The following is a 22,169-nucleotide window of genomic DNA, read 5'->3' as shown; positions in this document are numbered from 1 at the left end:
GCTTGGTCTGCCCAGGACTCTCTTATGAATGCCAGTTGAATATTTTGTTCTTCAATGACAGCCTGCACTCTGTGCTATGTTTGATCATACATCTAGCATTCATAAGTGCACATTTAAGTGAAGGTATATCATCTAATTTTTCCCCCCGCCCGGCCTTTTGTGAGGGCCAGTGGTAGAGTGGTCTACTATAAGGGGCGGATATGAACAACAATTAAAACAGACCCTTGTTGAACAATTGCGCGAAGGTTCCAAGAGGAGCCATGGGAAACTTGAGACCCCCCTCCATGGTTTAGGATAAGAAGATCCTGCCTTGTATAAGTCATAATTTCTGTATCCAAACGGCCAGGAGGACTAGACCTGAGCCCGGTCCGAGCGCGGACGAGCACAGACAGGCTTGCCTTAGGTGTGCCTTCGGCCCACCCGCTGCGCGTCAGCGTGCCACTTAAATAGCCAGTGTCTAACAACTGGTCTGCTAACCCCCAAGATGGCTGCCAACTTGTCCAAACAATATAGTGCAAACAGGTCCGTGAGGATAAGTATGTAAAATTACCCCACTATTTAAAATCAGCAAAATAATAAAATTATGACAGGAGAGTTAAAAGTCACACTCTAAAAGAGCAAACCTGGCGTACATTAAACACAGCTCCGATCCAGGCCGGCAGCGCTGTGCCTCCGCGTCAGCATGCCACTTACATATACAAGCACTGCGACAGAACAAGCAATGCAGGAGAAAACATAAAAATGAAGCTTATTAGACTCGAGCCTTCTCTTTGTACATCTCGCACTCAGGAAAGAGGAACGGCACGATGTAACGCTGCGTGTACGTCTACGTGGTGGCCATCTTGGGTGTGGCATGAGTATTAAATGCCACACCTGCTTCGAGATGGTGTTTAGCTTTCCGGACTTCCCACGGTTGCAATCCAGTATCCAGGGAAGCTTACCTGATAATTGATGTGGTGTTCATTCTTTGATTTCCAGAACTTTGGAGCAGCACACCATCTTCATGGACATTGGAACCTGTGGAAAGAAAAGAAAGAGATAAGTTAATCTGCAAAATAAGGGGCATATTGCAAGTAAGATGTTCTAACTTCTACAACAGTCTAAAAAAATCTAGAACACTTTTTGGAAACGCTTCAGTGTAAGATAACGCTACTTGAAGAGATTGTAAAACTTTGAGGACTATTTAGTTACGTACATTCATACTTTGTTATATGTATCTTTGTGGACTTTATTTTTATTTTGAAGCTTGTAGGCAAAACGAGTCAACGCTGTGGATTTAGATAATGTAAGTACATATTAGAGTTTGTAGGGAGTCACAGCAATATAGCGATAGCGACATATAGAGAAAATAGTAAAATACACATATGTTGTTATCTTTATTATAGTGTAATTCCACCCAAATCTACTAGCCTAGTAATGTAAACTACGCCACTACAATACGACTCCAAAAGCTTTAGAAAACACCACTACAAGCTACACAGACCCTTAAGTCGCAAATTCATGAGGCATGCAATTTGTGACCCTATTGGAAATCAAAAACATTGTCTCAGACACTGTTATACATAGCATTTTGTGACTTGGAAATGGCGACGCGCAATTTATCGCAATTTGCGAGTTGCAAAATGCTATGATCGTACATCTGACCCGTAATCAACAAAAAAGTCGCGATGCTTGCATTTTGCCCAAGATGGCTATATCGTCTTAGAGAGTCTAAATATTTAATTGCTCCCAAAAGCCTGTGTGACTTGGGTACAGTGGATTCATACCCTCCGCTGTGTAACATCAAAGGGTTCTATACAACTCAGTGTGAGCTAACTATATTACTGCGCCCAACCTGCAAAAATGTTGTGAGCCGATAAGAAGACGATTGGGCCATCTTTATTTTATGCTATTTATTAAGCAAACAAAACGATTATAACATAATTAATTTGCACCTTGTACCTTAACCGTAGACCTGTATTTAATGTTTGGAGAAAAAATGCATTCAAAGGCAAATCTAATCTAATAAGGGGTGAGATAATGGTGCTTACCTTTAAATAACTCCTCTTCAGTTGTTACACGACCTTGGCATATCAGTTCTGCCAAACTGTTCTCTACTGCCATTGGAAACTGATCCATAAAAGCACCAGTGGTACCACCTAAGCTTAAGTGGAGATGTTGAATGAACAGCATGTATGTTTATGTGCATGTGTGTATGTCTGCATCTGCATGTTTGTCTTTCTGTCTGTCTGCCTGTCTGTAAGACTGGGTGTACATGTGTAATTCTGTCAGACAGCATATGCGTGTATTATGTGAGACGGATGTACGTTGTTACACCGCATGCTTTTACCACGCATGCTTTTACAACGCAGGTTTTTCAACGCAAGTCGTTACAACGACTTGCGTTGGGGGGTGCTGGATAGTGAATAGTTTAATTTACTATTCCAACTCCAGTCCCCGTGGATAGTAGGGAAGGTGTTGGATAGTAAATTAAACTATTACCTATCCTAGAGCGCCCCCCAGCGCAATTCGTTGTAATGACTTGCGTTTAAAAACCTGTGTTGTAAAGGCACTACGTGGTCAAAGTTGCGTCGTAAAGGATGTTTCCCTGTGAGACACAATGGCCATGATTCACAAGGTGAACCTAGACCAAAAGCCTAAGTTTACGACTTTCGGTATTCACAAAGGTAAGTTACGAGTGGTATCTTTACGTCTGCAGTCGGGCTGGAATCTCTGCCCCAAGTGTGGTGGACCGACAGTCCCAAAAGTCTATGTTTACGTTTGTGAATACCTAAAGTTGGAAACTTGGAGTTTTGGTCTATGTTTACCTTTGAGAATCTGGCCCAATGAATCTGAGGAGGAGTTTGTAGAGGGAGATTGAAAAGCAGAAGGAAAAAGGAAAACCCCAATGGCGGAATACATTTTTGAAATACGATTTTAACATTGAAACAAACAATTCTGAATTGCCAATCTGAAACCTTTTTCTGGAAGCACAAGGAATTCATGAATTCAGGAGCTGCTTTGAAAAATGTACAAGCAAATATAAATGTCATAGTGTATCAGTGAAACCGTGTCATACCCGACAAAACCTAAATGGCAATGTCTGGCTGGCACGAAAGAAGTGAGTACTGACAGGTCAAGAAACATTCAAAATGGATAAATAAGGGTACAAATGGGGTTGGGGTCGCACACTACTCACACACCGGCGGTGTCGCCCCTAAGGACTCTGGTCAATGTAGTAAAGTGTTCGCGATGCATCATCTTTCGATCTGCTATCTTCGCTGTCTTCGCCATCCCTGGACACGTGTTTCGGGGTATTACCCCTCATCAGCAGGGATAGGCGGTGTACTGGGGTTGCCGATGGCTGCCAATATCTGCCAGGTATAGTACCACTCAGGCGCGTAGGTGCGGGATCCCAGGCTCGTCAGCCCGCTGCTCAAGGGAGCTTTAAAGTTACAAATGGGGGTGGGGTTGCACACTACTCACACACCGGCGGTGTCGCCCCTAAGGACTCTGGTCAATGTAGTAAAGTGTTCGCGATGCATCATCTTTCGATCTTCTGCTATCTTCGCTGTCTTCGCCATCCCTGGACACGTGTTTCGGGGTATTACCCCTCATCAGCAGGGATAGGCCGTGTACTGGGGTTGCCGATGGCTGCCAATATCTGCCAGGTATAGTACCACTCAGGCGCGTAGGTGCGGGATCCCAGGCTCCCTTGAGCAGCGGGCTGACGAGCCTGGGATCCTGCACCTACGCGCCTGAGTGGTACTATACCTGGCAGATATTGGCAGCCATCGGCAACCCCAGTACACGGCCTATCCCTGCTGATGAGGGGTAATACCCCGAAACACGTGTCCAGGGATGGCGAAGACAGCGAAGATAGCAGAAGATCGAAAGATGATGCATCGCAAACACTTTACTACATTGACCAGAGTCCTTAGGGGCGACACCGCCGGTGTGTGAGTGGTGTGCGACCCCACCCCCATTTGTAACTTTAAAGCTCCCTTGAGCAGCGGGCTGACGAGCCTGGGATCCCGCACCTACGCGCCTGAGTGGTACTATACCTGGCAGATATTGGCAGCCATCGGCAACCCCAGTACACCGCCTATCCCTGCTGATGAGGGGTAATACCCCGAAACACGTGTCCAGGGATGGCGAAGACAGCAAAGATAGCAGAAGATCGAAAGATGATGCATCGCGAACACTTTACTACATTGACCAGAGTCCTTAGGGGCGACACCGCCGGTGTGTGAGTGGTGTGGGACCCCACCCCCATTTGTAACTTTAAAGCTCCCTTGAGCAGCGGGCTGACGAGCCTGGGATCCCGCACCTACGCGCCTGAGTGGTACTATACCTGGCAGATATTGGCAGCCATCGGCAACCCCAGTACACGGCCTATCCCAGCTGATGAGGGGTAATACCCCGAATTACGTGTCCAGGGATGGCGAAGACAGCGAAGATAGCAGAAGATCGAAAGATGATGCATCGCGAACTCTTTACTAAATTGACCAGAGTCCTTAGGGGCGACACCGCCGGTGTGTGAGTGGTGTGCGACCCCACCCCCATTTGTAACTTTAAAGCTCCCTTGAGCAGCGGGCTGACGATCCTGGGATTCTGCACCTACGCGCCTGAGTGGTACTATACCTGGCAGATATTGGCAGCCATCGGCAACCCCAGTACACGGCCTATCCCTGCTGATGAGGGGTAATACCCCGAAACACGTGTCCAGGGATGACGAAGACAGCGAAGATAGCAGAAGATCGAAAGATGATGCATCGCGAACACTTTACTAAATTGACCAGAGTCCTTAGGGGCGACACCGCCGGTGTGTGAGTTGTGTGCGACCCCACCCCCATTTGTAACTTTAAAGCTCCTTTGAGCAGCGGGCTGACGAGCCTGGGATCCTGCACCTACGCGCCTGAGTGGTACTATACCTGGCAGATATTGGCAGCCATCGGCAACCCCAGTACACGGCCTATCCCTGCTGATGAGGGGTAATACCCCAAAACACGTGTCCAGGGATGGCGAAGACAGCGAAGATAGCAGAAGATCGAAAGTTGATGCATCGCAAACACTTTACTACATTGACCAGAGTCCTTAGGGGCGACACCGCCGGTGTGTGAGTGGTGTGCGACCCCACCCCCATTTGTAACTTTAAAGCTCCCTTGAGCAGCGGGCTGATGAGCCTGGGATCCCGCACCTACGCGCCTGAGTGGTACTATACCTGGCAGATATTGGCAGCCATCGGCAACCCCAGTACACGGCCTATCCCTGCTGATGAGGGGTAATACCCCGAAACACGTGTCCAGGGATGGCGAAGACAGCGAAGATAGCAGAAGATCGAAAGATGATGCATCGCGAACACTTTACTACATTGACCAGAGTCCTTAGGGGCGACACCGCCGGTGTGTGAGTGGTGTGCGACCCCACCCCCATTTGTAACTTTAAAGCTCCCTTGAGCAGCGGGCTGACGAGCCTGGGATCCTGCACCTACGCGCCTGAGTGGTACTATACCTGGCAGATATTGGCAGCCATCGGCAACCCCAGTACACGGCCTATCCCTGCTGATGAGGGGTAATGCCCCGAAACACGTGTCCAGGGATGGCGAAGACAGCGAAGATAGCAGAAGATCGAAAGATGATGCATCGCAAACACTTTACTACATTGACCAGAGTCCTTAGGGGCGACACCGCCGGTGTGTGAGTGGTGTGCGACCCCACCCCCATTTGTAACTTTAAAGCTCCCTTGAGCAGCGGGCTGACGAGCCTGGGATCCCGCACCTACGCGCCTGAGTGGTACTATACCTGGCAGATATTGGCAGCCATCGGCAACCCCAGTACACCGCCTATCCCTGCTGATGAGGGGTAATACCCCGAAACACGTGTCCAGGGATGGCGAAGACAGCAAAGATAGCAGAAGATCGAAAGATGATGCATCGCGAACACTTTACTACATTGACCAGAGTCCTTAGGGGCGACACCGCCGGTGTGTGAGTGGTGTGGGACCCCACCCCCATTTGTAACTTTAAAGCTCCCTTGAGCAGCGGGCTGACGAGCCTGGGATCCCGCACCTACGCGCCTGAGTGGTACTATACCTGGCAGATATTGGCAGCCATCGGCAACCCCAGTACACGGCCTATCCCAGCTGATGAGGGGTAATACCCCGAAACACGTGTCCAGGGATGGCGAAGACAGCGAAGATAGCAGAAGATCGAAAGATGATGCATCGCGAACACTTTACTAAATTGACCAGAGTCCTTAGGGGCGACACCGCCGGTGTGTGAGTGGTTTGCGACCCCACCCCCATTTGTAACTTTAAAGCTCCCTTGAGCAGCGGGCTGACGAGCCTGGGATTCTGCACCTACGCGCCTGAGTGGTACTATACCTGGCAGATATTGGCAGCCATCGGCAACCCCAGTACACAGCCTATCCCTGCTGATGAGGGGTAATACCCCGAAACACGTGTCCAGGGATGACGAAGACAGCGAAGATAGCAGAAGATCGAAAGATGATGCATCGCGAACACTTTACTAAATTGACCAGAGTCCTTAGGGGCGACACCGCCGGTGTGTGAGTTGTGTGCGACCCCACCCCCATTTGTAACTTTAAAGCTTCTTTGAGCAGCGGGCTGACGAGCCTGGGATCCTGCACCTACGCGCCTGAGTGGTACTATACCTGGCAGATATTGGCAGCCATCGGCAACCCCAGTACACGGCCTATCCCTGCTGATGAGGGGTAATACCCCAAAACACGTGTCCAGGGATGGCGAAGACAGCGAAGATAGCAGAAGATCGAAAGTTGATGCATCGCAAACACTTTACTACACTGACCAGAGTCCTTAGGGGCGACACCGCCGGTGTGTGAGTGGTGTGCGACCCCACCCCATTTGTAACTTTAAAGCTCCCTTGAGCAGCGGGCTGACGAGCCTGGGATCCCGCACCTACGCGCCTGAGTGGTACTATACCTGGCAGATATTGGCAGCCATCGGCAACCCCAGTACACGGCCTATCCCTGCTGATGAGGGGTAATACCCCGAAACACGTGTCCAGGGATGGCGAAGACAGCGAAGATAGCAGAAGATCGAAAGATGATGCATCGCGAACACTTTACTACATTGACCAGAGTCCTTAGGGGCGACACCGCCGGTGTGTGAGTGGTGTTGGACCCCACCCCCATTTGTAACTTTAAAGCTCCCTTGAGCAGCGGGCTGACGAGCCTGGGATCCCGCACCTACGCGCCTGAGTGGTACTATACCTGGCAGATATTGGCAGCCATCGGCAACCCCAGTACACGGCCTATCCCTGCTGATGAGGGGTAATACCCCGAAACACGTGTCCAGGGATGGCGAAGACAGCGAAGATAGCAGAAGATCGAAAGATGATGCATCGCGAACACTTTACTACATTGACCAGAGTCCTTAGGGGCGACACCGCCGGTGTGTGAGTGGTGTGCGACCCCACCCCCATTTGTAACTTTAAAGCTCCCTTGAGCAGCGGGCTGACGAGCCTGGGATCCTGCACCTACGCGCCTGAGTGGTACTATACCTGGCAGATATTGGCAGCCATCGGCAACCCCAGTACACGGCCTGTCCCTGCTGATGAGGGGTAATACCCCGAAACACGTGTCCAGGGATGACGAAGACAGCGAAGATAGCAGAAGATCGAAAGATGATGCATCGCAAACACTTTACTAAATTGACCAGAGTCCTTAGGGGCGACACCGCCGGTGTGTGAGTGGTGTGCGACCCCACCCCCATTTGTAACTTTAAAGCTCCCTTGAGCAGCGGGCTGACGAGCCTGGGATCCCGCCACTACGCGCCTGAGTGGTACTATACCTGGCAGATATTGGCAGCCATCAGCAACCCCAGTACACGGCCTATCCCTGCTGATGAGGGGTAATACCCCGAAACACGTGTCCAGGGATGGCGAAGACAGCGAAGATAGCAGAAGATCGAAAGATGATGCATCGCGAACACTTTACTACATTGACCAGAGTCCTTAGGGGCGACACCGCCGGTGTGTGAGTTGTGTGCGACCCCACCCCTATTTGTAACTTTAAAGCTCCTTTGAGCAGCGGGCTGATGAGCCTGGGATCCCGCACCTACGCGCCTGAGTGGTACTATACCTGGCAGATATTGGCAGCCATCGGCAACCCCAGTACACGGCCTATCCCTGCTGATGAGGGGTAATACCCCATAACACGTGTCCAGGGATGGCGAAGACAGCGAAGATAGCAGAAGATCGAAAGATGATGCATCGCGAACACTTTACTACATTGACCAGAGTCCTTAGGGGCGACACCGCCGGTGTGTGAGTGGTGTGCGACCCCACCCCCATTTGTAACTTTAAAGCTCCCTTGAGCAGCGGGCTGACGAGCCTGGGATCCCGCACCTACGCGCCTAAGTGGTACTATACCTGGCAGATATTGGCAGCCATCGGCAACCCCAGTACACGGCCTATCCCTGCTGATGAGGGGTAATACCCCGAAACACGTGTCCAGGGATGGCGAAGACAGCGAAGATAGCAGAAGATCGAAAGATGATGCATCGCGAACACTTTACTACATTGACCAGAGTCCTTAGGGGCGACACCGCCGGTGTGTGAGTGGTGTGCGACCCCACCCTCATTTGTAACTTTAAAGCTCCCTTGAGCAGCGGGCTGACGAGCCTGGGATCCCGCACCTACGCGCCTGAGTGGTACTATACCTGGCAGATATTGGCAGCCATCGGCAACCCCAGTACACGGCCTATCCCTGCTGATGAGGGGTAATATCCCGAAACACGTGTCCAGGGATGGCGAAGACAGCGAAGATAGCAGAAGATCGAAAGATGATGCATCGCGAACTCTTTACTACATTGACCAGAGTCCTTAGGGGCGACACCGCCGGTGTGTGAGTGGTGTGCGACCCCACCCCATTTGTAACTTTAAAGCTCCCTTGAGCAGCGGGCTGACGAGCCTGGGATCCCGCACCTACGCGCCTGAGTGGTACTATACCTGGCAGATATTGGCAGCCATCGGCAACCCCAGTACACGGCCTATCCCTGCTGATGAGGGGTAATACCCCGAAACACGTGTCCAGGGATGGCGAAGACAGCGAAGATAGCAGAAGATCGAAAGATGATGCATCGCGAACACTTTACTACATTGACCAGAGTCCTTAGGGGCGACACCGCCGGTGTGTGAGTGGTGTGCGACCCCACCCCCATTTGTAACTTTATAGCTCCCTTGAGCAGCGGGCTGACGAGCCTGGGATCCTGCACCTACGCGCCTGAGTGGTACTATACCTGGCAGATATTGGCAGCCATCGGCAACCCCAGTACACGGCCTATCCCTGCTGATGAGGGGTAATACCCCGAAACACGTGTCCAGGGATGACGAAGACAGCGAAGATAGCAGAAGATCGAAAGATGATGCATCGCGAACACTTTACTACATTGACCAGAGTCCTTAGGGGCGACACCGCCGGTGTGTGAGTGGTGTGCGACCCCACCCCCATTTGTAACTTTAAAGCTCCCTTGAGCAGCGGGCTGACGAGCCTGGGATCCCGCCCCTACGCGCCTGAGTGGTACTATACCTGGCAGATATTGGCAGCCATCGGCAACCCCAGTACACGGCCTATCCCTGCTGATGAGGGGTAATACCCCGAAACACGTGTCCAGGGATGGCGAAGACAGCGAAGATAGCAGAAGATCGAAAGATAATGCATCGCGAACACTTTACTACATTGACCAGAGTCCTTAGGGGCGACACCGCCGGTGTGTGAGTTGTGTGCGACCCCACCCCCATTTGTAACTTTAAAGCTCCTTTGAGCAGCGGGCTGATGAGCCTGGGATCCCGCACCTACGCGCCTGAGTGGTACTATACCTGGGAGATATTGGCAGCCATCGGCAACCCCAGTACACGGCCTATCCCTGCTGATGAGGGGTAATACCCCGAAACACGTGTCCAGGGATGGTGAAGACAGCGAAGATAGCAGAAGATCGAAAGATGATGCATCGCGAACACTTTACTACATTGACCAGAGTCCTTAGGGGCGACACCGCCGGTGTGTGAGTGGTGTGCGACCCCACCCCCATTTGTAACTTTAAAGCTCCCTTGAGCAGCGGGCTGACGAGCCTGGTATCCCGCACCTACGCACCTGAGTGGTACTATACCTGGCAGATATTGGCAGCCATCGGCAACCCCAGTACACGGCCTATCCCTGCTGATGAGGGGTAATACCCCGAAACACGTGTCCAGGGATGGCGAAGACAGCGAAGATAGCAGAAGATCGAAAGATGATGCATCGCGAACACTTTACTACATTGACCAGAGTCCTTAGGGGCGACACCGCCGGTGTGTGAGTTGTGTGCGACCCCACCCCCATTTGTAACTTTAAAGCTCCTTTGAGCAGCGGGCTGACGAGCCTGGGATCCCGCACCTACGCGCCTGAGTGGTACTATACCTGGCAGATATTGGCAGCCATCGGCAACCCCAGTACACGGCCTATCCCTGCTGATGAGGGGTAATACCCCGAAACACGTGTCCAGGGATGGCGAAGACAGCGAAGATAGCAGAAGATCGAAAGATGATGCATCGCGAACACTTTACTACATTGACCAGAGTCCTTAGGGGCGACACCGCCGGTGTGTGAGTGGTGTGCGACCCCACCCCCATTTGTAACTTTAAAGCTCCCTTGAGCAGCGGGCTGACGAGCCTGGGATCCCGCACCTATGCGCCTGAGTGGTACTATACCTGGCAGATATTGGCAGCCATCGGCAACCCCAGTACACGGCCTATCCCTGCTGATGAGGGGTAATACCCCGAAACACGTGTCCAGGAATGGCGAAGACAGCGAAGATAGCAGAAGATCGAAAGATGATGCATCGCGAACACTTTACTACATTGACCAGAGTCCTTAGGGGCGACACCGCCGGTGTGTGAGTGGTGTGCGACCCCACCCCCATTTGTAACTTTAAAGCTCCCTTGAGCAGCGGGCTGACGAGCCTGGGATCCCGCACCTACGCGCCTGAGTGGTACTATACCTGGCAGATATTGGCAGCCATCGGCAACCCCAGTACACGGCCTATCCCTGCTGATGAGGGGTAACACCCCGAAACACGTGTCCAGGGATGGCGAAGACAGCGAAGATAGCAGAAGATCGAAAGATGATGCATCGCGGACACTTTACTACATTGACCAGAGTCCTTAGGGGCGACACCGCCGGTGTGTGAGTGGTGTGCGACCCCACCCCCATTTGTAACTTTAAAGCTCCCTTGAGCAGCGGGCTGACGAGCCTGGGATCCCGCACCTACGCGCCTGAGTGGTACTATACCTGGCAGATATTGGCAGCCATCGGCAACCCCAGTACACGGCCTATCCCTGCTGATGAGGGGTAATACCCCAAAACACATTTCCAGGGATGGCGAAGACAGCGAAGATAGCAGAAGATCGAAAGATGATGCATCGCGAACACTTTACTACATTGACCAGAGTCCTTAGGGGCGACACCGCCGGTGGGTGAGTGGTGTGCGACCCCACCCCCATTTGTAACTTTAAAGCTCCCTTGAGCAGCGGGCTGACGAGCCTGGGATCCCGAACCTACGCGCCTGAGTGGTACTATACCTGGCAGATATTGGCAGCCATCGGCAACCCCAGTACACGGCCTATCCCTGCTGATGAGGGGTAATACCCAGAAACAAGTGTCCAGGGATGGCGAAGACAGCGAAGATAGCAGAAGATCGAAAGATGATGCATCGCGAACACTTTACTACATTGACCAGAGTCCTTAGGGGCGACACCCCCGGTGTGTGAGTGGTGTGCGACCCCACCCCCATTTGTAACTTTAAAGCTCCCTTGAGCAGCGGGCTGGCGAGCCTGGGATCCCGCACCTACGCGCCTGAGTGGTACTATACCTGGCAGATATTGGCAGCCATCGGCAACCCCAGTACACGGCCTATCCCTGCTGATGAGGGGTAATACCCCGAAACACGTGTCCTGGGATGGCGAAGACAGCGAAGATAGCAGAAGATCGAAAGATGATGCATCGCAAACACTTTACTACATTGACCAGAGTCCTTAGGGGCGACACCGCCGGTGTGTGAGTGGTGTGCGACCCCACCCCCATTTGTAACTTTAAAGCTCCCTTGAGCAGCGGGCTGACGAGCCTGGGATCCTGCACCTACGTGCCTGAGTGGTACTATACCTGGCAGATATTGGCAGCCATCGGCAACCCCAGTACACGGCCTATCCCTGCTGATGAGGGGTAATACCCCGAAACACGTGTCCTGGGATGGCGAAGACAGCGAAGATAGCAGAAGATCGAAAGATGATGCATCGCGAACACTTTACTACATTGACCAGAGTCCTTAGGGGCGACACCGCCGGTGTGTGAGTGGTGTGCGACCCCACCCCCATTTGTAACTTTAAAGCTCCCTTGAGCAGCGGGCTGACGAGCCTGGGATCCTGCACCTACGCGCCTGAGTGGTACTATACCTGGCAGATATTGGCAGCCATCGGCAACCCCAGTACACGGCCTATCCCTGCTGATGAGGGGTAATACCCCGAAACACGTGTCCAGGGATGGCGAAGACAGCGAAGATAGCAGAAGATCGAAAGATGATGCATCGCGAACACTTTACTACATTGACCAGAGTCCTTAGGGGCGACACCGCCGGTGTGTGAGTGGTGTGCGACCCCACCCCCATTTGTAACTTTAAAGCTCCCTTGAGCAGCGGGCTGACGAGCCTGGGATCCCGCACCTACGCGCCTGAGTGGTACTATACCTGGCAGATATTGGCAGCCATCGGCAACCCCAGTACACGGCCTATCCCTGCTGATGAGGGGTAATACCCCGAAACACGTGTCCAGGAATGGCGACGACAGCGAAGATAGCAGAAGATCGAAAGATGATGCATCGCGAACACTTTACTACATTGACCAAAGTCCCTAGGGGCGACACCCCCGGTGTGTGAGTGGTGTGCGACCCCACCCCCATTTGTAACTTTAAAGCTCCCTTGAGCAGCGGGCTGACGAGCCTGGGATCCCGCACCTACGCGCCTGAGTGGTACTATACCTGGCAGATATTGGCAGCCATCGGCAACCCCAGGGGGACTGGAGGAGGCATCGCCATCATCCACAGGAACACCATCCGCATCACGACCAACACCGACGACACCCTCTCACTCGCCGAACACCTGCACTTCCAGATCCACGTCAACCCCAAGACCACCCTCAGAGGCACCCTCATCTACAGACCCCCGGGACCACGCACACAATTCAGCGAGGACATCGCCGACTTCATCAGCCCACACGCCCTCCCCTCCGCCGACTACATCCTCCTCGGGGACCTCAACTTCCACCTGGAGAACAACAACGACCGCAACACCACCACCCTGCTGGACAACCTCGCCAACCTCGGACTCAAGCCACTGGTGACCACCCCCACCCACTACGCCGGACACACACTCGACCCGATCTTCTCTTCCAGCAAGGACATCGCCTTCAGCCACGCCACGGGACTCCACTGGTCGGACCACAGCTGCGTCCACTTCAGCTTCAGCAGGACCACGCTCCACCATCACCAGCAACATGCTCCCCGCAGAAGCTGGAACAAGATCACTGCAGACTATCTCGCTACTTCCCTGAGCAAGAAACCTCCCACCAGCACAACAAACCCCAGCCAAGCAGCCACCAACCTCACGAAATGGATCAGCGACTGCGCAGACGACCTCGCCCCGCTGAAGACCCCGCCGAGCAGACCCGGCAGCAAGAAAGCCCCATGGTTTAACGACGAACTCAAGAGCTCCAAGAAGAACTGCAGAGCACTCGAGAAAACCAGGCGCAGTGTCCCAACACCGGACAACATGACTGCCCTCAAGCTCGCCACCCGAAAACACCACCAGCTGATCCACGCCACCAAGAAAACCGCATTCAAGGAACGACTGGACAACAACGCACACAACAGCAAGGAACTCTTCAACATCGTGAAAGAGCTCTCCAACCCCAACGCCGGAAACAACGACATCACCCCTTCGCAAGACCTCTGCAACTCCCTCGCCTCCTACTTCCACAACAAGATCGCGGACATACACAACAGCTTCAGCACTCAACTGACGCACGCCACGACCGAACCACCGCCCCCCATCACCACCCTCCGCGCCTGGACCCCGATCAGCACCGAAGACACCATCCGCACGATGAACTCCATCCACTCCGGATCTCCGACAGACCCCTGCCCTCACCACGTCTTCAACAAGGCCGACGCTGTCATCGCACCCCACCTGCGGGACATCATCAACACCTCTTTCGACATCGCCACCTTCCCGGAGAGCTGGAAGCACGCCGAACTCAGTGCTCTACTCAAGAAACCATCAGCAGACCCAACCGACCTCAAGAACTACCGCCCCATCTCGCTGCTCCCGTTTCCGGCCAAAGTCATCGAGAAGACCGTCAACAAGCAACTGGCCGCCTTCCTCGAGACGAACGGTTCCCTCGACCTCTCGCAGTCTGGCTTCCGGGCCAACCACAGCACCGAGACCGCCCTGATCGCAGCTACCGATGACATCCGAGCCCTGCTCGACAACGGAGAAACAGCGGCCCTCATCCTCCTGGACCTCTCCACGGCCTTCGACACTGTCTGCCACCGTACCCTGGTACAGCGCCTCAGCAACGTCGGAATCCAGGAGAAGACACTGGAGTGGATCACCTCCTTCCTCGCCGGAAGGACACAGAGAGTCCACCTCCCCCCGTTCAGATCGGAGGCCACCGAAGTCATCTGCGGCGTTCCTCAAGGCTCCTCGCTCAGCCCAACATTCTTCAACGTCTACATGAGCCCCCTCGCAGCCATCGCACGCCAGCACAACCTGAACATCATCTCCTACGCCGACGACACCCAGCTGATCCTCTCCCTCACTAACGACCCCGCCACCGACAGAGCCAACCTGCACGAAGGGATGACAGACGTAGCCAAATGGATGTCGAACAGCCGCCTGAAACTGAACTCGGACAAGACGGAGGTCCTCATCCTGGGATCCTCACCCTCCGCCTGGGACGACTCCTGGTGGCCCCTCGCCCTGGGCAGCGCACCCAAACCAACAGACCACGCACGCAACCTGGGCTTCATCCTGGACTCCTCCCTCTCCATGACCAGACAAGTCAACGCCGTCTCCTCGTCGTGCTTCAACATCCTGCGCATGCTACGTAAGATCTTCCGATGGATCCCCACCGAGACCAGGAAGACAGTCACCCAGGCCCTCGTCACCAGCCGTCTGGACTACGGCAACTCCCTCTACGCCGGAACCACCGCCAAACTCTAGAAGAGACTCCAGCGGATCCAGAACACCTCAGCACGACTCATCCTGGACATCCCCCGCCGCAGCCACATCTCCGGACACCTGAGAGACCTGCACTGGCTCCCAGTCAACAAGAGAATCACCTTCCGGCTCCTCACCCACGCACACAAAGCCCTACACAACCAAGGACCAGGACACCTCAACAGCCGCCTCAACTTCTACGCTCCCAAACGCCAGCTTCGATAGACCAGCCACGCCCTCGCCGCCGTCCCCCGCATCCGAAGAGCCACCACAGGAGGAAGGTCCTTCTCCTACCTGGCCACCAAGACTTGGAACTCCCTTCCGACCCACCTCCGCCTGACCCAGGACCCCCTCGCCTTCAGGAAGCAGCTCAAGACCTGGCTGTTCGAGCAGTAGCGGACCCCCTCCCCCCAGCGCCTTGAGACCCTCCGGGTGAGTAGTGCGCTATATAAATGCTCTGATTGATTGATTGAGTACACGGCCTATCCCTGCTGATGAGGGGTAATACCCCGAAACACGTGTCCAGGGATGGCGAAGACAGCGAAGATAGCAGAAGATCGAAAGATGATTCATCGCGAACACTTTACTACATTGACCAGAGTCCTTAGGGGCGACACCGCCGGTGTGTGAGTGGTGTGCGACCCCACCCCCATTTGTAACTTTAAAGCTCCCTTGAGCAGCGGGCTGACGAGCCTGGGATCCCGCACCTACGCGCCTGAGTGGTACTATACTTGGCAGATATTGGCAGCCATCGGCAACCCCAGTACACGGCCTATCCCTGCTGATGAGGGGTAATACCCCGAAACACGTGTCCAGGGATGGCGAAGACAGCGAAGATAGCAGAAGATCGAAAGATGATGCATCGCGAAAACTTTACTACATTGACCAGAGTCCTTAGGGGCGACACCGCCGGTGTGTGAGTGGTGTGCTACCCCACCCCCATTTGTAACTTTAAAGCTCCCTTGAGCAGCGGGCTGACGAGCCTGGGATCCCGCACCTACGCGCCTGAGTGGTACTATACCTGGCAGATATTGGCAGCCATCGGCAACCCCAGTACACGGCCTATCCCTGCTGATGAGGGGTAATACCCCGAAACACGTGTCCAGGGATGGCGAAGACAGCGAAGATAGCAGAAGATCGAAAGATGATGCATCGCGAACACTTTACTACATTGACCAGAGTCCTTAGGGGCGACACCGCCGGTGTGTGAGTGGTGTGCGACCCCACCCCCATTTGTAACTTTAAAGCTCCCTTGAGCAGCGGGCTGACGAGCCTGGGATCCCGCACCTACGCGCCTGAGTGGTACTATACCTGGCAGATATTGGCAGCCATCGGCAACCCCAGTACACGGCCTATCCCTGCTGATGAGGGGTAATACCCCGAAACACGTGTCCAGGGATGGCGAAGACAGCAAAGATAGCAGAAGATCGAAAGATGATGCATCGCGAACACTTTACTACATTGACCAGAGTCCTTAGGGGCGACACCGCCGGTGTGTGAGTGGTGTGCGACCCCACCCCCATTTGTAACTTTAAAGCTCCCTTGAGCAGCGGGCTGACGAGCCTGGGATCCCGCACCTACGCGCCTGAGTGATACTATACCTGGCAGATATTGGCAGCCATCGGCAACCCCAGTACACGGCCTATCCCTGCTGATGAGGGGTAATACCCCGAAACACGTGTCCAGGGATGGCGAAGACAGCGAAGATAGCTGAAGATCGAAAGATGATGCATCGCGAACACTTTACTACATTGACCAGAATCCTTAGGGGCGACACCCCCGGTGTGTGAGTGGTGTGCGACCCCACCCCCATTTGTAACTTTAAAGCTCCCTTGACCAGCGGGCTGACGAGCCTGGGATCCCGCACCTACGTGCCTGAGTGGTACTATACCTGGCAGATATTGGCAGCCATCGGCAACCCCAGTACACGGCCTATCCCTGCTGATGAGTGGTAATACCCCGAAACACGTGTCCAGGGATGGCGAAGACAGCGAAGATAGCAGAAGATCGAAAGATGATGCATCGCGAACACTTTACTACATTGACCAGAGTCCTTAGGGGCGACACCGCCGGTGTGTGAGTGGTGTGCGACCCCACCCCCATTTGTAACTTTAAAGCTCCCTTGAGCAGCGGGCTGACGAGCCTGGGATCCCGCACCTACGCGCCTGAGTGGTACTATACCTGGCAGATATTGGCAGCCATCGGCAACCCCAGTACACGGCCTATCCCTGCTGATGAGGGGTAATACCCCGAAACACGTTTCCAGGGATGGCGAAGACAGCGAAGATAGCAGAAGATCGAAAGATGATGCATCGCGAACACTTTACTACATTGACCAGAGTCCTTAGGGGCGACACCGCCGGTGTGTGAGTGGTGTGCGACCCCACCCCCATTTGTAACTTTAAAGCTCCCTTGAGCAGCGGGCTGACGAGCCTGGGATCCCGCACCTACGCGCCTGAGTGGTACTATACCTGGCAGATATTGGCAGCCATCGGCAACCCCAGTACACGGCCTATCCCTGCTGATGAGGGGTAATACCCCGAAACACGTGTCCAGGGATGGCGAAGACAGCGAAGATAGCAGAAGATCGAAAGATGATGCATCGTGAACACTTTACTACATTGACCAGAGTCCCTAGGGGCGACACCCCCGGTGTGTGAGTAGTGTGCGACCCCACCCCCATTTGTAACTTTAAAGCTCCCTTGAGCAGCGGGCTGACGAGCCTGGGATCCCGCACCTACGCGCCTGAGTGGTACTATAACTGGCAGATATTGGCAGCCATCGGCAACCCCAGGGGGACTGGAGGAGGCATCGCCATCATCCACAGGAACACCATCCGCATCCCGACCAACACCGACGACACCCTCGCACCCGCCGAACACCTGCACTTCCAGATCCACGTCAACCCCAAGACCACCCTCAGAGGCACCCTCATCTACAGACCCCCGGGACCACGCACACAATTCAGCGAGGACATCGCCGACTTCATCAGCCCACACGCCCTCCCCTCCGCCGACTACATCCTCCTCGGGGACCTCAACTTCCACCTGGAGAACAACAACGACCGCAACACCACCACCCTGCTGGACAACCTCGCCAACCTCGGACTCAAGCAACTGGTGACCACCCCCACCCACTAAGCCGGACACACACTCGACCGATCTTCTCTTCCAGCAAGGACATCGCCTTCAGCCACGCCACGGGACTCCACTGGACGGACCACAGCTGCGTCCACTTCAGCTTCAGAAGGACCACGCTCCACCATCACCAGCAACAGGCTCCCCGCAGAAGCTGGAACAAGATCACTGCAGACCAGCTCGCTACTTCCCTGAGCAAGAACCCTCCCACCAGCACAACAAACCCCAGCCAAGCAGCCACCAACCTCACGAAATGGATCAGCGACTGCGCAGACGACCTTGCCCCGCTGAAGACCCCGCCGAGCAGACCCGGCAGCAAGAAAGCCCCATGGTTTAACGACGAACTCAAGAGCTCCAAGAAGAACTGCAGAGCACTCGAGAAAACCTGGCGCAGAGACCCAACACCGGACAACATGACTGCCCTCAAGCTCGCCACCCGAAAACACCACCAGCTGATCCACGCCACCAAGAAAACCGCATTCAAGGAACGACTGGACAACAACGCACACAACAGCAAGGAACTCTTCAACATCGTGAAAGAGCTCTCCAACCCCAACGCCGGAAACAACGACATCACCCCTTCGCAAGACCTCTGCAACTCCCTCGCCTCCTACTTCCACAACAAGATCGCGGACATACACAGCAGCTTCAGCACTCAACCGACGCACGCCACGACCGAACCACCACCCCCCATCACCACCCTCCGCGCCTGGACCCCGATCAGCACCGAAGACACCATCCGCACGATGAACTCCATCCACTCCGGATCTCCGACAGACCCCTGCCCTCACCACGTCTTCAACAAGGCCGACGGTGTCATCGCACCCCACCTGCGGGACATCATCAACACCTCCTTCGACATCGCCACCTTCCCGGAGAGCTGGAAGCACGCCGAACTCAGCGCTCTACTCAAGAAACCATCAGCAGACCCAACCGACCTCAAGAACTACCGCCCCATCTCGCTGCTCCCGTTTCCGGCCAAAGTCATCGAGAAGACCGTCAACAAGCAACTGGCCGCCTTCCTCGAGACGAACGGTTCCCTCGACCTCTCGCAGTCTGGCTTCCGGCCCAACCACAGCACCGAGACCGCCCTGATCGCAGCTACCGATGACATCCGAGCCCTGCTCGACAACGGAGAAACAGCGGCCCTCATCCTCCTGGACCTCACCGCGGCCTTCGACACTGTCTGCCACCGTACCCTAGTACAGCACCTCAGCAACGTCGGAATCCAGGAGAAGACACTGGAGTGGATCACCTCCTTCCTCGCCGGAAGGACACAGAGAGTCCACCTCCCCCCGTTCAGATCGGAGGCCACCGAAGTCATCTGCGGCGTTCCTCAAGGCTCCTCGCTCAGCCCAACACTCTTCAACGTCTACATGAGCCCCCTCGCAGCCATCGCACGCCAGCACAACCTGAACATCATCTCCTACGCCGACGACACCCAGCTGATCCTCTCCCTCACTAACGACCCCGCCACCGACAGAGCCAACCTGCACGAAGGGATGACAGACGTAGCCAAATGGATGTCGAACAGCCGCCTGAAACTGAACTCGGACAAGACGGAGGTCCTCCTCCTGGGATCCTCACCCTCCGCCTGGGACGACTCCTGGTGGCCCCTCGCCCTGGGCAGCGCACCCAAACCAACAGACCACGCACGCAACCTGGGCTTCATCCTGGACTCCTCCCTCTCCATGACCAGACAAGTCAACGCCGTCTCCTCGTCGTGCTTCAACATCCTGCGCATGCTACGTAAGATCTTCCGATGGATCCCCATCGAGACCAGGAAGACGGTCACCCAGGCCCTCGTCACCAGCCGTCTGGACTACGGCAACTCCCTCTACGCCGGAACCACCGCCAAACTCCAGAAGAGACTCCAGCGGATCCAGAACACCTCAGCACGACTCATCCTGGACATCCCCCGCCGCAGCCACATCTCCGGACACCTGAGAGACCTGCACTGGCTCCCGGTCAACAAGAGAATCACCTTCCGGCTCCTCACCCACGCACACAAAGCCCTACACAACCAAGGACCAGGACACCTCAACAGTCGCCTCAACTTCAACGCTCCCAAACGCCAGCTTCGATAGACCAGCCACGCCCTCGCCGCCGTCCCCCGCATCCGAAGAGCCACCACAGGAGGAAGGTCCTTCTCCTACCTGGCCACCAAGACTTGGAACTCCCTTCCGACCCACCTCCGCCTGACCCAGGACCACCTCGCCTTCAGGAAGCAGCTCAAGACCTGGCTGTTCGAGCAGTAGCGGACCCCCTCCCCCCAGCGCCTTGAGACCCTCCGGGTGAGTAGTGCGCTATATAAATGCTCTGATTGATTGATTGAGTACACGGCCTATCCCTGCTGATGAGGGGTAATACCCCGAAACACGTGTCCAGGGATAGCGAAGATAGCGAAGTTAGCAGAAGATCGAAAGATGATGCATCGCGAACACTTTACTACATTGACCAGAGTCCTTAGGGGCGACACCCCCGGTGTGTGAGTGGTGTGCGACCCCACCCCCATTTGTAACTTTAAAGCTCCCTTGAGCAGCGGGCTGACGAGCCTGGGATCCCGCACCTACGCGCCTGAGTGGTACTATACCTGGCAGATATTGGCAGCCATCGGCAACCCCAGTACACGGCCTATCCCTGCTGATGAGGGGTAATACCCCGAAACACGTGTCCAGGGATGGCGAAGACAGCGAAGTTAGCAGAAGATCGAAAGATGATGCATCGCGAACACTTTACTACATTGACCAGAGTCCTTAGGGGCGACACCGCCGGTGTGTGAGTGGTGTGCGACCCCACCCCCATTTGTAACTTTAAAGCTCCCTTGAGCAGCGGGCTGACGAGCCTGGGATCCCGCACCTACGCGCCTGAGTGGTACTATACCTGGCAGATATTGGCAGCCATCGGCAACCCCAGTACACGGCCTATCCCTGCTGATGAGGGGTAATACCCCGAAACACGTGTCCAGGGATGGCGAAGACAGCGAAGATAGCAGAAGATCGAAAGATGATGCATCGCGAACACTTTACTACATTGACCGGAGTCCTTAGGGGCGACACCCCCGGTGTGTGAGTGGTGTGCGACCCCACCCCCATTTGTAACTTTAAAGCTCCCTTGAGCAGCGGGCTGACGAGCCTGGGATCCCGCACCTACGCGCCTGAGTGGTACTATACCTGGCAGATATTGGCAGCCATCGGCAACCCCAGTGCACGGCCTATCCCTGCTGATGAGGGGTAATACCCCGAAACACGTGTCCAGGGATGGCGAAGACAGCGAAGTTAGCAGAAGATCGAAAGATGATGCATCGCGAACACTTTACTACATTGACCAGAGTCCTTAGGGGCGACACCGCCAGTGTGTGAGTGGTGTGCGACCCCACCCCCATTTGTAACTTTAAAGCTCCCTTGAGCAGCGGGCTGACGAGCCTGGGATCCCGCACCACCGCGCCTGAGTGGGACTATACCTGGCAGATATTGGCAGCCATCGGCAACCCCAGTACACGGCCTATCCCTGCTGATGAGGGGTAATACCCCAAAACACGTGTCCAGGGATGACGAAGACAGCGAAGATAGCAGAAGATCGAAAGATGATGCATCGCGAACACTTTACTACATTGACCAGAGTCCTTAGGGGCGACACCGCCGGTGTGTGAGTGGTGTGCGACCCCACCCCCATTTGTAACTTTAAAGCTCCCTTGAGCAGCGGGCTGACGAGCCTGGGATCCCGCACCTACGCGCCTGAGTGGTACTATACCTGGCAGAT

General features: G+C 54.8%; 1 long non-coding RNA gene across 1 annotated transcript in view; it reads right to left on the bottom strand.

Annotated features, from left to right (window-relative positions):
* The window catches only part of LOC144819797 (uncharacterized), a 232,469-nt gene that overhangs the window by 51,852 nt on the left and 158,448 nt on the right, over nucleotides 1-22,169 (bottom strand). Inside the window, exon 3 of the long non-coding RNA XR_013607570.1 lies at nucleotides 942-1,017. This is a non-coding gene — a long non-coding RNA (uncharacterized LOC144819797). The remainder of the gene's footprint in view (nucleotides 1-941; nucleotides 1,018-22,169) is intronic.

Source organism: Lissotriton helveticus, chromosome 2_1 (assembly GCF_964261635.1).
Source record: "Lissotriton helveticus chromosome 2_1, aLisHel1.1, whole genome shotgun sequence".
Classification (NCBI taxonomy): domain Eukaryota; kingdom Metazoa; phylum Chordata; class Amphibia; order Caudata; family Salamandridae; genus Lissotriton; species Lissotriton helveticus.
Note: the sequence above shows the minus strand (reverse complement) of the source record. Positions and strands in the feature narration are given on the sequence as shown.